Here is a 15,023-nt window from a genome sequence, read left to right on the forward strand (position 1 = left end):
GACTGTCCTTGGTTTAATCTCTGGATTATCACCCAAATCTTCCTGGTATAGTTGTGCCCTAGCTTCTGTGTCTCTAACGACCCACAGACATTCTCATCTTCATAACATCAGAGAAAACAGCTCATCAAATCAATGGCAATGCTTTACCCCAACTGATACAATCAGCAACACATTAAGATCAAGCACAACTTGGACACTGACCACCTGTGGTAGTCACTAGTCTATCACCCTTAAATCATTTGAATTAAATTGAAATCAAGAAGCAGTCCAGAACATGTCTGCAGTGAACAAACTTTTCAATATAGTGTATTTACCATTTAATGGCTCAGACAGAGCGAGGATGCAAGACCCCTGATCTCAGTTAGCTGATTGCTGAACCCCATGACGCTGACAAACCTCGGGCTGCAAGGCCCAGATTGAGATCCCCATCCTTCTGAATGGTTGAACTCCACAACGTTCTATTACAGGTTTCCCATGCCTTTTCTTTAAAGATGTTCAAAGTTGGGAACTCAGAAAAATACCCTTGATGACTACCTCTGTCTTTGCAGAGTGGGTCCAAAGACTTGCACAGTCAGGAGGTCTGAGAGTGTGGTGGGGGGGGCTTATGGGGGTTCAGGGGCACCCACGCAGCTACCTTCCCGGCACTTGAGCGATGGCTGCTGGGTTGGGAGCAGGCGTGGCTCTCCACTCTATTAGCTTTTAATATTCTGTTCTTGTGTTGGATTTGTGGAATCATGACTATTATATGCCTAGGTATAATTTTTTTTAAAATCATGGCTAATTGGAGTTCTATATGCCTCATTTATCTGTATATCAAATTCTTTTTTCCTGTTGGTAAGTTTTCTGTGATTACCTTAGGAAACTTTTTTTTTTTTAAATATCATTTGAGCTCTCTCCTTTTTCATTGACTCCAATCCATTCATTATAAGTTATTCTTCTTTGCATCATCTAGCAGCTGTTGAATAGATTTCTCATGTTCCCTTGCTTTTTTTTTTTCTTCTTCTTCTTTTTCAGTACTGGGTATCAAACTCAGGACTTCATGCTTGAAAGGCAGGCACATGCAATGGACCTAAATACCCAGCCAAGGTACCTTGCCACTTTTAAGAAATGTTCACAGCCAGTGGCCTGCCCCAATACCATCAGTAAGTGTGCCTAGATCCCCGGGAGAAGCCAGTGTGGACCAGAGCTTCCAGACAGCAGGCAGGTCTAATCAGGGCCCCACCCTGACCCCAGCCACTTGGGCCCACAGGTCCCAGACAAAGATCCACTTGGAAAAGAGCTTCACAGGCTCACAACCAAGACCCAGAAGCCCACCCTGATGCCACTGGTTAGTGCACTTAGGCTCTAGCCAGAAGCCCTCCCAGATACTAGAGACTAGGCTGTTCAGCCCCCAGCCAAAGGCCCTCCCAGACAACAGCTACATAGGAGGGCAGGCCTTAGCCAGAGGCACACCTAGATACAATCACAAGTGTGCACAGTCCCCCACCAGAACCCCGCCCAGACAACAGGACAGGGCAGGGATCCAGAAGGTCACCTCTCTGAACCCAGGAATTGGTGCAGTTGTGAGCAACAGAGAAAAGGCCACTCAATGGCTTGCTGAGAATTGAAGACTACTGAGTGGGCAAAAAGTTGCCTCAACAAAGGCATAGCAGGTTGCATCTGTTGAAATGAGAAGACATGTAAACAAGTCTCAAAACCAGACTTCCAGATCACCTAAGGCAACCCCAAAGGGAAAGGAGATGGAACAATCTGATACTCAACTACCTGAACTCCCTGAACTGGCAATGAAAGAGAATCTGGAAAAAATGAACTCAAATGATTTCTCAGATGACAACAGAGATCATGTCCATAGTGCAAGACATGATTAATAAATCTAGAGCAGACACAAATTTAAAAGATAGAGAAGTTGGGGCCTGGGATTTAGCTCAGCGGTTTGGTGGCCTGCCTTGCAAGTGCAAGGACCCAAGTTCAATCCTAGGTACCAAACCAAAAAAAAAAAGAGGGAGTTGAGGGACATGATGGAATCCCAACATATGAAACAAATGGAATCCATAAAACAGATGCAAACAGATTTCCAGGAGATTAAAAGCTCCACTGAAAATTTACACAGCAGAATGAGCCAATGTGAGGACAGAATTTCAGATATAGAAGACAGGATTGCAATTAGTGACCAGGAAAAGAAAATTTTGTCAAAAATAGGAAGGGACTATGAGAAATTAACCTAGCAGCTGCTAGATGATGCAAAGAAGAATAACATTAAGACTGATCAGAGGCAATGAGGAAACAGGAGAGAGTGCAAATGACATAAAAAAAAAATTCACAGAAGTAATGGCAGAAAACTTCCCAAGCAGGGGAAAAGAACTTGACATTCAGAGAATTGAGGCATATCAGACTCCACTAGCCTTGATCAAAAAACAAAATGAAACAAAAAACAAATCTATACCTAGGCATATAATCATCAAGATTCCAGAAAACCAACAGAGAACAAAATTCTACAAGCAGTTAGAGAAAAGAAACAAATCACATACAAAAGAAAGTCCATCAGAATCACAGCAGACTTCTCAACACAAACCTCAGGCAAGAAGAGCTTGGAGTAATATATTTTAACCCCTAAAGGAAAACAACCTCCAACCCACATTGATGTACCCTACAAAACTATCTTTTAAAATTTATGGGGAAATAAGATACTTTCATGACAAAGAGCATCTGAGGAACTTCATGAATACCAAACCAGCACTCCAAAAAAATTTAAACAATATTCTAGGAAAAGACAATGAGGATCACAGCCCCAGAAGCCCAGCAGAATAATGCACCAGTCACAAGAAATTAAATGCAAAGGGGAGAATCCAACAAAAAGAAAAAGTCACGACAAGGATAAGTCAATACATATCAGTTATAAGCATCAATGTTAATGGTCTCAATTTACCAATTAAAAAAATATTCTGGCAGAATGGGTCAAGAAGCAAGACCTAACAATATGCTGCATACAAGAAACATACTCAATTCAAAAATAAATTCACAGCTGGGTATGGTGGTGCATGCCTGTATAATCCCAGCACTCAGGAGGCTGAGGCAGGAGGATCACTGTGAGTTCAAGACCAGCCTGGTCTACATAGTGAGTTCCAGGTCAGTCTCAACTACATAGTGAGACCCTGTCTCCAACAACAACAGCAACAACAACAACAAAACCAAAACTAAACTCATAGACTGAAAATTAAAAGGTGGAAAATAATACTCCAGTGACAGGAACCCCCCCAAAAGTAGGAGTAGTTATCCTATTTGCAGATCCAATGGATTTCAAACCAACACTAATTAAAAGGGACAAAGAAGCACACTACATCCTTATAAAGGGAAAAGTCCAAGAGGAAGGGGTGATAATCATATATGCACCGAATACTAGTGCACCCAACATATAAAACAAATACTAATGGACAGGAAAAATCAAATAAGCAGTAATATAATAGTAGTGGGGGACCTTGATACCCCACTGTCACAAATAGATCAACTAGACAAAAAAAAATGACAAAATACTACAACTAAATCAAACTCTTGAACAAATTAAAAGCTATTTACAGTGTTCCACCCCACAAAAATCAGAATACACATTCTTTTCATCTGCACAGAGGTTGTTCTCCAAAATAGACCATATATCAGCTCACAGAACATGTCTAAATTGAACAACACACTTCTGAATGACCAATGGACCTCAGAGGAAATGAAAGAAGAATCCAGACAGTTTCTGTAATTAAATGACAATGTCAATACAACATATCAGAATCTATGGGACATAATGAAAGCAGTCTTACAAGGCAAATTCACAGCTGTGAATATGCATGTTAGGAAAACAGAGCAAGCTCAAATAAACAACCTGATGCTGAACCTCAAGCTTCTAGAAAAAGACAAGCAGGACAAACACAAAGCTCATACAAGGGAGGAAATTATAATGATCAGAGCAGAAATCAATGCAATGGAGACTAAGAGAATGATATAAAAATTCAATAAAGCCAAGAGTTGGTTCTTTGAAAGAATAAACAAAAATGACAAGCCCTTTGCCAACCTTATCAAAAAAAAAAAGGAAAGACCCAAATTCACGCAATTAAGAATGAAAAGGGTGACATTGCAATGGAGCCAGCAGAAATTTAGAGGATCATTAATACCTACTTGGAGAACCTATATGCCAATAAGATGGAAACATACAAGAAATGAACAGATTCCTAGATATGTATGAATTATCAAAGTTGAATGAAGAAGACTTAAAAATTCTAAAAACAACCCAATATGAACAAAATTGAAAACATCATTAAAAACTTACTAAGAAAAGTCTGGGCCATGATGTCTTCACTGCTGAATTCTACAACACTTTTAGAGAAGAACTGCTGCTACTACTGTTTAAACACTTCAATTAAATTAAAAGGGCAGCAATAGTCCCAAATTCATTCCTGTAAGCAAGCACCACCTTGATCCCCAAAGCAGAGAATGACCCAACCAAAAAAGAGAACTATAGGCCAATCTCACTAATTAACATAGATGCAAAAATTCTTAATAAGATACTATCAAATAGAATGCAGAAGAAAATCAAGAATATTATACATCCTGACCAAGTGGGATTCATCCCAGGGATCCAGGGATGGTTCCACATATGCAAATCAATGAATGTAATACACTATATTAATAAAGCCAAGGACAAAAGCCATATGATCATCTCAATAGATGCAGAAAAAGTGTTTGACAAAATCCAACAGGCATTCATGATAAAAACCCTACAAAAAACTGGAATAGACAGTCTACCTCAACCTGACAAAAGCCATCTATGAAAAACCAACAGCCAATATCATACTAAATGGTCAAAAATGGAAATCCTTCACCCTAAAATCAGGAACAAGACAAGGATGTCCACTCTCACCACTTCCGTTCAATATAGTTTTGAAAGGAATTTGATAGGAATTTTGATAGGAATTTGTCAAGAGAAAGAAATAAAAGGAACAAAGACAGGAAACAAAGAAGTCAAATTGTAACATTAGCCATAGGAATTTGTCAAGAGAAAGAAATAAAAGGAACAAAGACAGGAAACAAAGAAGTCAAATTGTTATTATTTGCACACAAAATGATACTCTATATAGAAGACCCCAAGAACTCCACCAAAAGTCTTCTAGACTTAAAACCAAATTCAGTAGAGTAGGTGGATACAAGGTCAACACACAAAAATCAAGTGTTCCTGTACACAAACAACAGGCTCACTTTGTTGAAAAAGGAACTGGAGAAACAACTCCCTTCATAATAACATTAAAAAAAAAGATATACCTAGGAATCAACCTAACAAAAGAAATCAAAGACCTCTACTCTGAAAACTATAGCACTCTGAAAAAAGAGATAGAAAATATCAGAAAATGGAAAGACATACTTGCTCTTGGGTAGGAAGAACCAATACAGTGAAAATGGTCATACTTCCAAAACTGCTGTATAAATTCATTGCAATCCCAATGAAATTGCAGCAGCATTCTTCACGCACCTTGAGAAAACAATCCAAAAATTCATTTTGGATAAGAAGAGACCTAGAATAGCAAAAGCAATTCTAGGCAACAAAGACAAAGTAGGGGGTATCACAGTCCCCCAACTTGAAACTATACTATAATACTACTGTGATAAAAACAGCATGGTACTGGCAAAGAAACAGACCTGAGAACAGTGAAACTGAGTAGAAGATACAGAACTCCAGACACACTCAGCCACCTCATCTTCAACAAAGGAGCCAATCACTGAAGGAAAGATAGCCTGTTTAATAAATGGTGCTGGAAAATTTGGATTTCAACTTGCCAAAGATTAAAACTAAACCTATATCTCTCACCATGCACTAAACTAAAATACAAATGGATTAAAGATCTAAATATTAAAACAGAAACACTAAGCCAGCTGGGAGAGGTTAGGTAGAACTCTTGAAGACACTGGCGTAGGAAAAGATTTCATGAATAAAACCTCACTTGCACTAACACAAATCATCAAGTGGGATTTCTTATTAAAAAGTTTCTGAGCAGGGCGTGGTGGCACATGCCTGTAATCCCAGCACTTGGGAGGCTGACAGGAGGATCGTTGTGAGTTTGAGACCAGCCTGGGCTATATAGTGAGTTCCAGGTCAGTCTCAACTACACAGTGAGACCCTGTCTCAAAAAAAAAAAAAAAAAAATTTCTAGCTGTTCCTCAAAGGTCTACTATCTAGACTATACAAAGAGTTTAAGAAAATCAGTTCTCCAAAATTCAAAAACCCAATTCAAAAATGGGCATCTGAAATGAATAGAGATTTCTAAAAGAAGTAGAAATAGCAAATAAACATGTGAAAAAATATTCAACAACACGGTCATTCAAGAGATGCAAATGAAAACAACACTGAAATTCCACCTCATGCCAGAAAGAATGGCTATCAAGAAATCAACCAATAACAAATGCTGGCAGGTTTGTGGGAAAAAAGGAGCCTTGGTCCACTGTTGTTGGGAGTGTAGACTGGTTCAATCACTGTGGAAATCATTATGGAGATACCTCAGATAACTAAGATTAGAGGTCTCATTTGACCCAGCTATTCCCCTGCTGGTATCTTCCCAAAAGAATTTTAAAATATCATACCACAGAAATATATATGCACCCATGTTCATAGCAGAATAGTTTGTAATAGCTAAAACATGGAAACAGGCCAGTTGCCCACCAACTGGAGATTGGATAAAGAAAATGTATGTGTTTTTTTTTAATAAAATGGAGTTCTACTCAGCCATAAATAATGAAAAATTTAGAGACATTTATAGCTAAATGGATGCACAATGATGCCATACTCAAGTGAAATAAATAGGACATACATGTATAAATACTGAATAGGTTCTCTTTTTGAGAAACTGAAAGTATAAATAAGGATCAAAATATATAATAATGTGAAACAGGAAGAAAAGGTGCAAAGGGGAAGGTGAAGTGGGAAGGGTAGGGGAAAGGAAAGAAGGAAATGGAATTAACATGAGAAAATGCAAAAATGGAAACAAAGTGTTTATAAATAGAGAGGGGTGGAGGGGTTGGAGGGCAGGGGAATGGGGAAAAATAAGAATCAAGATATATTATGTAAAGGTACAAATCTCCAATGATGAATGTCATTATATTGTATATCTAATTGTATACCTAAAATGTACCAATGAAATTAGTTTTTTAAAAAAGAAATTTTTTCATGTATGCTAACTCAGTTCTTTTATATCTGATAATCTGTTCTCATATGGCTCATTTTACTGCGTATGTTTTCAATGGAATATTTTAATCTCCTCTATATCTGCTTGAATGTGTTTCATGGATTCCATTTCTTTCCTATGCTGGGTATTCATGGTTTCCATCATTTTCCTAAGCTCCTCTATTTTTTTTTTATTATCTGTATCTGCTGTAGAGTCACTAATCATTTCTTTCCTTATAGTCACATCTCTGTAGTTATCTGAGAAATTATTTCTGCTTTGATTTTTTTCTAGAGCTCCTTTCATCTGCTTTGTTACTTCTGCTGTTACCACTTCAGGGAGTCCAGGTGGATGACTTTTGGATTATCCTATTTCACTGCCCCCTGGATTTGCCTTTGGTAAGCTGGAAGTCTAGGTTTGTATCTTGTTTAATTATGTTCTCATTTCTATTTTTTGTTGTTGTTTTTGCTTTAATCCCAGGGTTAATGCATATAGATTGCTTATGGCAAGTATCTTTATTACTAGTATTTAGAACCCTTAGGAAATGACTCCTTCTCAGAGGTGTCTTCCAGGTATAACTGACCTTTGCTTTTGAGTCTGTTGCAAGATCGTCCCTCTTCAATTTATTAGGGATGAGAAGTTGCTGCCTACTTGGCTGGGCCTGTTTCTTTGGAACTGGTCTATTGTATTTTTATGATCCTTAGGCAATCTCAGTTTTGGTATACCAAGAAAAACAACTGATTAGAACAATTATGTCACCTTGGCTAGTACAATTAGCAATAACAGTAGCATCAAACATAGCCTAGAAGATAACAAACTGTGATAAGTATTAATTTGCCACCTTTAACTATATGAACTAGATTTGTGGTTATATAACAAAACCTAAAACAAACCAGAAAAATGTTTGCAGCAAATAAGCCCTCAATACAGCAAAATCATCCTCTGGGAAAAAAATTTAAAAGGAGTTGGGGGAAAATACAGAAATGGAAGAAGAGAAAAAGGTTAAAAGCAAGGCTAGAGGACAAAGAAGACCATGTAAAACTTTTGTAAACTGGTGAAGAAGACAGATGGGAAAAGGGGAAGGAAGAAATAAAAACAAGAACAGAACAAAACAACAACACAAACCTAGAAACCATATTCACACTTCTACAAAAATAAGAACATGCAATCAAGAAAAAACTAAGCCAAAAAAAAAGAAAAAAGAAACAAGAGAGAAAGAAAAAAGAAGAAAAAACTCAAGGCTGCCTCTGCTCTCACTGGTAGACAATGTAGGCAGTATACAGATACAAATTGATTAATCCCAGCAAGCCAGCCTTAGCTTTACGACAGGATAGTGGACAATCCCAGCAAGCCTGCACCTGTAGTTCCACTGAAGTTCAGGCTGGTTTCTGGCTGTGAGGCTGGAAGTGGACTTGTGGAGCCTCCAATAGTCTACATGCCCCCCCCACTCCCGCCCCATCCCCACTGGCTCAAACTGAACTCCAGGACATCCTAGGGGTTTGAACTCTGACATTGGCACTAGAAGCCACTAGACGGAGCCAGCCCACAGACCTTCTGAATTCTGAGTCAGTTAGCCCCTCTCCAAGATGACTACTGGCCAATTGCTCTCTCCTGGGGGACATCCAAACCCCAGTAACTCACTAACCACTGCTGATCACTGCATCTGCTTCTCCACTCCACTGGTGTGCTTCTCTGTGGAGGTCTACGGGGTCACTAGTATTCATACTGCCTTCTCCAGCAGTGAGTTCAGGCTTAGGTAGGAGATGCTCCTTTGTTATGGATTCTCTCTTTGCTGTCCCCATCGGTTTCCATTCTCACTTCAGATCCTTTGTGGGTTCATATTGCTTTATTCCAGTGCCTGGACACCAAACCTCGAGAGGCTCTCTCTCTCTTTGCTGCTCACCACTCCCCCATCTTCCCATCTCTCTACCCAACACTTACCCATGCCTGTATAATCAGTAAAAACTGATAGACCTGGTTGCTTATGGTCCTTGCCACATGCTCATCCTCATCACATGTTTGACACAGCCCATCTCAGATTCCCACTGTTTAAGTCTTATTTCTGTGTCGTTCTTTCTTTCTTTCACCTTGTACCATATTGCCTTGCAAGAGATCGGGACTCAAGGCTAGGGACCCAATAACTTGCCCAACATTCATGGTGATTTGAACCCACAAGTGGAATTGCCTGTGAGGCAGAACAGAGGTGGCTTTAATGATGAAGATCTTGTGAGACGAATTCCAGGAGTTCTTGGTGCATGAAGCAGGTGAGTGCTTAGCCACAAGCAATTTCTCATTCTGCTGGGATTAAAACATGGGGCAATTGGGGTTGGAGATGTAGCTCGGTGGCACGGTGCCTGCCTGGCAAGCATGAAGTCCTGAGTTTAATCCCCAATAGAAAAAATAATGGGGCAATATCTCTCAACAAATGAGCAACATTATACCCAGTTGCTTTGTACACTTTTAAAGTAATCTAAGTGCACTGTGCCAACAAGAAGAATCACTAAGATGTTACATGAAAATATTAAATTTAATCCATGGCTTCCCCAAGGTGTAACCATAGATCTATCTACATTTGTGGGAGCACATTAAATATAACCTTCATGCCACACAACTAAGAAGAAGCCCTGTCTTGCCAGATATATTACTTTGAACTTAATTTGCCCTGTGCTGGCACCGTATCAGCCAGCCAGGTGGAAGGTGGCCATGCCTGCAGCTGCAGTTACACCCGCTAATTTTAGCCCTCAGTTGACTCTTACCAGTCAGGAGTGTTTTAGAACAGCTACTTGACAAAAATGCAAAAGCCAATGGTGCTTCCCTCCTGAGGTCATTAAAGTTCCTGCTTGCACTCCTCCTGAGGAAGACTGTATTTTGCCACCTCTGCCTCTGGAGCTTCTGCAGCCAGCCACCACCCACACCCAAGTCCAAAGCTATTTGTTATCACTGTGTATTACAAAAGGCCACTGCAGTGCGTGAGGTGCTCAGGCACCTATGCGTCTTTCCACTGGCACTAGAGCAAACCCTGTGCTCCACCTCTGGAGGAGGTCAAGTGCCCTCCCACTCCACTTAAGTTGCTAAAACCGCAGGGTGTCTATGGATGAGGTGGGGATAAAAGTATGAGAAAAATTGCTTGTCTTTATTGCACCAGGGTATGCACACAGGTGCTGCAGCAGTCAGACTCCAGAAAAGTTAAACAAAACCCACGTGCAAGTTGGAAAAACCTAAAATGAGAACAAATGTAATGAAAACAACAGATAAAGCTGTAGAAAACACAGAACAAAACAGTGAGAAAAACAATCCTGGCTTTAAAAGCCCCAAGGCTAGCACTTGTTCAGCATTACTACCCTAATGCTGCCCACAAATATCGGGAGCTGCACAGTCAAAGCTAAAAAAACTCTAACACTGCTCTGCCAGACATAGAAAAATTTTACCAAAAAAAATGAAGTTACAAATTTTAGACAATTAATAAATGAAATGTACTTTTGGTTTCCAAATGTTTAATTGGTATACTTAAAATATTTTTTGTGTATTACAAATTCTTACATTGCAATTGTAGGGTTAACTTGCTCTTGAGTGTAACAATCTGAGAACAAAAAAAAAAAGAAGAAAAGAGACAGAAAGAAAAAACGAAGAGACACCTTAAAATTCAAAGCACCTGCAATCAAGTTTGTTATAGAAGATTTATAGTGAATAAGACATAAGAAAAATTCATTAACCTAGGGCCCACCTTAAAAATTGTTTTTACATTTACAGGTATAAAGGGCTTTTATTTCCTCTGACTATAATCACAGAGATCTCTGTTAATTGAGCTACAAAAAGTTTTGAGTAGTTTTATTTACAATTATAAGCCTAAAATTATTTTAAAAATGTAAACTGGTCATCATAATTCAATTTGGCCAAATATATTTCAGTGCACTCTAGTTTTATAATTAAATTGCCTTATATGTGTTTTTGTCCGTTTGTCCAACCTATCTTACAGCTGTTTTGTTTTAGTGCAACAATCATTTTTCCCTTTTTAGATTTCTTTTTCTTGTTAAGTTTATTGATACTTTTTAAGTATACAGTACAGTTAATCATTGGGATCTTGTACCCTTACATGACAGATCTTGGTTGCCTTTTTGGATTTAAAAAAATATTTCCTTATAATTTAAATTGGCTTATAGAAAAACGTTATTAAAGTTAAAGACTTGTTCCCCCCAGGTTTCTAGCTGATCAAAATGATATCAAGGTTAACTTTACAAAGGCAATGTATATTGTTGTCTTTATATAATAACTCATAATTTTTATTGGTTAAAAATAATGTGTTAATGATCACAGTTATTATTATTAACAATAATGTGTTAATTCAAGGTAATTAAATGGAGACCCTTAGGTTTAGGAAGACGGCTAAATGGGACTCCCCTTGATGAATAAAGCATCAGCTGCCTGGAAATATTTTCCAGCCTTTGTTCATTAGATGAACCCCAATAGTCTTCATAGCCTTATGAAAGACTCACTCCAATATATACTCCTAAACATATTGTGATATATTTACATTGGTCATTTAAAAAGTTAAATTTTCCATGGAAAAACAATAAGGTTTTATTTAAAAGATGATTTGGTACAAAACTAAATTAATGGGCAAAGTGTTTCACATAGCTGTGGCACTTACTATTGCCAGTTTCACGGTGTACTAAATATATTCATGCCTTCTAAGCGCACAGGTGTTATAAGATGCTGTTTATGGTAATAACCTCTTTTTGATATTGACAGATGATAGAGAAACATTGTGGCAGCCATCTTAAAACATGTAACCATGGATCACATTGGTGGACTCACCAGCACCTTAGAGAATGAGCTGTAGCACTCCTAGTAAGAATGATGAGTCGGCTGCACCTGAGCAATCTGCTTCACCTGCATCGACCATCAGACACAAGACCCAGGGCTATATGCCACCCACTGCTGGAGGGAAGAGGTGAAAGTGTCATACCATCCACTCTGCCAAAGTCACCTAACTGATTGGATTGGACCAAATGATCAGCGCAGATGGTCAGATGGACCAACCTGGAGGAGACAGTGCGTGAGCCCTGCAATCTCACAGCACATCAGGGTTTGACTTGCTTGGATGGATCACCCACCAGAGATTTTTCATTTACCTGATGGTAGTGCCCCATTTTATGATGTTATTCCTGGATTTCAAATTACCTCTGATACACAGCATGCCATACAGAAACCACAACCAGCTGACATCTAGATGCAATACAGCCTTGACTCACTCTGCTTCAATTTCAGCTTCTAAAAAGAGAAAGAGAAATTGTGGCAGACCACCCTGACCAAAGTCAGAGAAGGCTATATTACGGAGCAGGGATTTTCCCCTCATAGTTGTCTATAATGTACCTGGAGCCGCACCAAAGCCTATGTGACTCACAGGAGCACGATGGATGGTGCTGCAGGCTAGTACAGCTTCCCCGCCAATGGCTGCCACAGAGATCTAAATCCTGATCTGTGAAGCTGCAGGGCTCCTAATGAGATAACACTGCAGCCAAAGACCAGGTAGCTCTAATCCACATTCCTTCCCCAGAGCTGCCCATCCCTTGTTTTCAGTAACTTTCTAGTTAACCATAAACGACCTTTGGTCAGTTCCACAAGCATGCCTAATCCTCATTACTACAAGCCCTGCCTTTGTCAGATGATATCACTGGATGCCTCACGAGTCCTTCTATCCTATTCTTACCCACATCTGTATAATCAATAAATACCAAAGGACCTCATTGCATGTGGCCCTCACCACATGCTCAACCTCATTGCCACATGTTCAGCGTGGCCCACCCCAGATCCTTGCTATCTTTTAAAGTCTTGTTTCTGTGTCTTTCTTTTGCCTTGTGTCATATTGCCTTGCAGGAGATCGGGACTCATGGCTGGGGACCCGATAGTAAAGTAGTACAACCATTACAGAAATCAGTATGGGGATTTCTCAAAGAATTAAAAATAGAAATTCCATATGACACAGCTATGGTATCTGGCATAGAGTGTTAGAAATGTGGTATGCAGTGTGTCTGTTTCCATATTTGTTTTCCTCTTTCCACTCATTATATAGCCTCTTGGAGCAGATCCGGCTTCATAAATATAAGCACTTTGAACTTGCGGTAAACCATGAGCTCTTCCTGCAGGTCCAGCAGGCTACTTATTTGATCAGAACCTTAGCCCTTGAGGAACTGGCTCATGTCTAACTGGACAAGACTTTGGCTGTAATCAGCGCTCCTAACACGGTGTCACTCAACGCCAGGAATGACAGTGTGAATATTACCTGGAAACTAACTTCAGACCCAATATGATCTGTAGTATATCATGGCCAAGGTAGCCAACTTAATTTTTGTCCATTTAAAAACAATAACAAGATTGGGCTGGGGATTTAGCTCAGTGGTGCTGCCACCTGCCTCACAAGCTCAAGGCCCTGAGTTCAATCCCTGGTACCAAACAAACAACAACAAAACCCCCACAAAAATACTATCTCTTAAAAACAGTAAGATTATAGAAAACAATATTCTAAATGTACTCTGCTTGACCAGATCATATCTACAGTTTATTGACATTGCTGAATTTAAATGTTGAATCACTGACAAACTGGCAGATGTCAGAAAGACAAGCAAGATGAGAATGGCTCTTTAAATGTCACTAAGTCATAGACCGTACAGTGCCTAGTTTTCAAATATTTTGCCTATGTTTATTTTCCCACAAACTGGTGAGGAAGGTTGGAAGGATGGCTTTGTTGTGGTGACACGGTTTAAAAAGTTTTTGTCTTATCTCCCCTCCCCTACTTAAAAATCTGGGACTTCTCCACAGCAAAAGAAATAGTGTACAGATGTTTACTAAATGTGGATTTTGCTTCAGATTATTTAGGAATAAAGAATAAAAGTTACATGGAAGCAACACTCACAACCTAGGTATAATAAATAAGCAAGCTACAAATGTCTCAAGTTTATCTTTCTGTAATAAGCAAGCTGTCACAGGAACTTAATACCAGGAGTGAAGCCTAGACGATAGCCTGTCAGGGATTTAGTTCAGTTTGACAATACAGTTATTAAGTACCTACTATATGTGTTACCAGGTGCCCCCGTGGGGGTGTACCAATGAATAAATACTGGTCCTTCCTCTCAAGAAGGGTGCAGGGTCAGAAAGGCTGATGTAAACTGATACATGCATTAACAGAGTTATATACAAGATAAGAAATAGTACTGTTTGAAGAACAAATAGGAATTGTCAGGAGGAGTCTGGGCAAAAAACTGATCCAAGCAAAAGCAACGTGCACAATACGCTAGGGGTCTTACCAGTAGCAGGTCACTGTAGAAGAGATCCTTGGTTTAAACATTAGATAGATGGCTTTTAAAGTCCTTGCAAACCTCAGTTTGTAAGTACTTCAGAATTCTCTTGAGATCTCTGGGAGGCCTTGTGCTTTAAATAAAATTGTACTCAGTTCTCTACCAGAGGTACCTTGAAACATCTAGAAAAGACGTGAGGCTTTGTGATGTGTCCCGGTCTTAGGACTCTTTTTCTTAAGCAATTCCAAATAGAAATCTGGAAATTAATAGGTCTGAAAAATGATCGTTAGTTCACAAACAGAATTTAACTTTACTTAGTGCTATGCTTAAAGTTTGGATCCCTATTTTTTTTAAATTTCTAAAAGTTTTATTAGTACATGTTTACAGTACATACAGTTTACAATCATTTTGGGGAGTGGGTGTACATGTATGTAATACTTTTTAAAAATATTCCTTCTCCTTTCCCTCTTCCCCTAATTCCTCTGTCTTGATTTTCATTCTTGTTAATATTAATCTCAGCTCATGTTATGGCATA

This window comes from Fukomys damarensis, unplaced genomic scaffold, assembly GCF_012274545.1.
Source record: "Fukomys damarensis isolate Sample0158 unplaced genomic scaffold, DMR_v1.0_HiC HiC_scaffold_24, whole genome shotgun sequence".
Classification (NCBI taxonomy): domain Eukaryota; kingdom Metazoa; phylum Chordata; class Mammalia; order Rodentia; family Bathyergidae; genus Fukomys; species Fukomys damarensis.